This window comes from Nicotiana attenuata, chromosome 9, assembly GCF_001879085.1.
Source record: "Nicotiana attenuata strain UT chromosome 9, NIATTr2, whole genome shotgun sequence".
Taxonomy (NCBI): domain Eukaryota; kingdom Viridiplantae; phylum Streptophyta; class Magnoliopsida; order Solanales; family Solanaceae; genus Nicotiana; species Nicotiana attenuata.
The window spans coordinates 41,621,638-41,623,263 of record NC_031997.1 but is presented as its reverse complement, the minus strand read 5'-3'; positions in this window follow the sequence as shown (position 1 = coordinate 41,623,263).

The window sequence follows — 1,626 nt, the reverse complement described above, 5'->3', positions numbered from 1 at the left end:
TCGATTTATAATAGGCGGTTCGCGTCGCGTAGGATTGAGTAGGAAGGAAACAGGAGCCTCAAGAAATCAAATCGCACGATGAGGAATCAAGAAGGGAAGTACTCCTAACAGTCCTGCAGCCTCCCGAAGATAAGTACAGACGTCTCCGTACCGATCCGCGAGACTCTACTAGACTTGCTCATGACTCGTGAGACCTACGGGAACCTAGTGCTCTGATACCATGTTGTCACGACCCAAAATCCACTAAGGGTCGTGATGGCGCCGTACACCGCTGTCAGGCAAGCCAACCAAAATACTTAATTAAATTCTTATTTTAAATATTTCCGAAACCACTTCTTTTACACGTTTAAACAATACATAATAAATTTCACTGAATAAATAATGAAACATTTAACAACTTTTTGAAGTTTCTGAATAAACCCATAGACATCCCCAGAACCCGGTGTCACAAGTGCATGAGCTATTTCTAAGAAACAATACAATACAACATCCGTCCGGAATACAAATGGACAGAAAGTAAATACAATATACTGAAAGGGACTATACTAGTTGCGGGCCGCCTGGAGTAATGCAGCTCACCTAGTCCCAGTATCATCCATGCTGCTACGCCTAGTAGGCCACTTAGAAGTACATGTGCCTGTGCAACAAAAATGCACAGAAGTGTAGTATGAGTACAAAAACAACGTGTACTCAGTAAGTATCCCGCCTAATCTCGAAGAAGTTGTAACGACCCGACCCGTCGTTACGGGAGTTACCGCCCCGTTTTCCCCATTTTATGCTCCTATATGTTTCATTATATGTGTTTGGATAATTTGAAGTAATTCGGTTAGAGCTCGGTTAGAAATGAGACAATAAGTCTCTTTATGAGAAGGTTAGTTTGGAAAAGTCAACCGAAGGTTGACTTATGAGTTAGAAGGCTCGGAATGGATTTCCGATGATTCGACTAGTTTCGGGGGATGATTTGTGACTTAGGAGCGCAATCGGAATTGAATTTGGAGGTCCGGTGTAGAATTAGGCTTGAATTGGCTAAGGTTGGATTTTGGTGAATTCCGGATGGTAGGTGAGATTTTGATCCGAGGGTCGGAATGGAATTCCGACAGTTGCAGTAGCTCCGTTAGGTGATTTTGGATATGCGTGCAAAGTTTCAGATCATTCGGAGGTGTTTAGGACGGGTTTTAGATCAAATGCAAGTTTCGGAAGTTTTAGTTTAACTTAGGCTTGAATCTGTGGTAATTCGATGATTTTGATGTTAACGATAGTGTTTTGATGATTGGAACAAGTTTGAATAAGGTCTTGGGGTGTGTTGGTGCTATGGTTGAGGTCCCGGGGGCCTCGGAGTGATTTCGGGTGGTTAAACGCAGAATCTTGATGTTGTTGCAGGTCTGGTGCACCTGGCTTCTGGTATTTCCGCATCTGCGGAAAAGGAGCCGCAGAAGCGGTTCCGCAGATGCGGCTAAGAGATCGCATAAGCGGTCCATGAGGGACCGGGGTAATTCCGCAAAAGCGGACGGGGTATCGCTTCAGCGGGTCCGCATAGGCGAAAATGAGGCCGCAGAAGCGGAATGGTGAGATCCGCAGAAGCGGATGGTTGGGCGCAAAAGCGGAAGGCCAAGGATTTAATGAAAA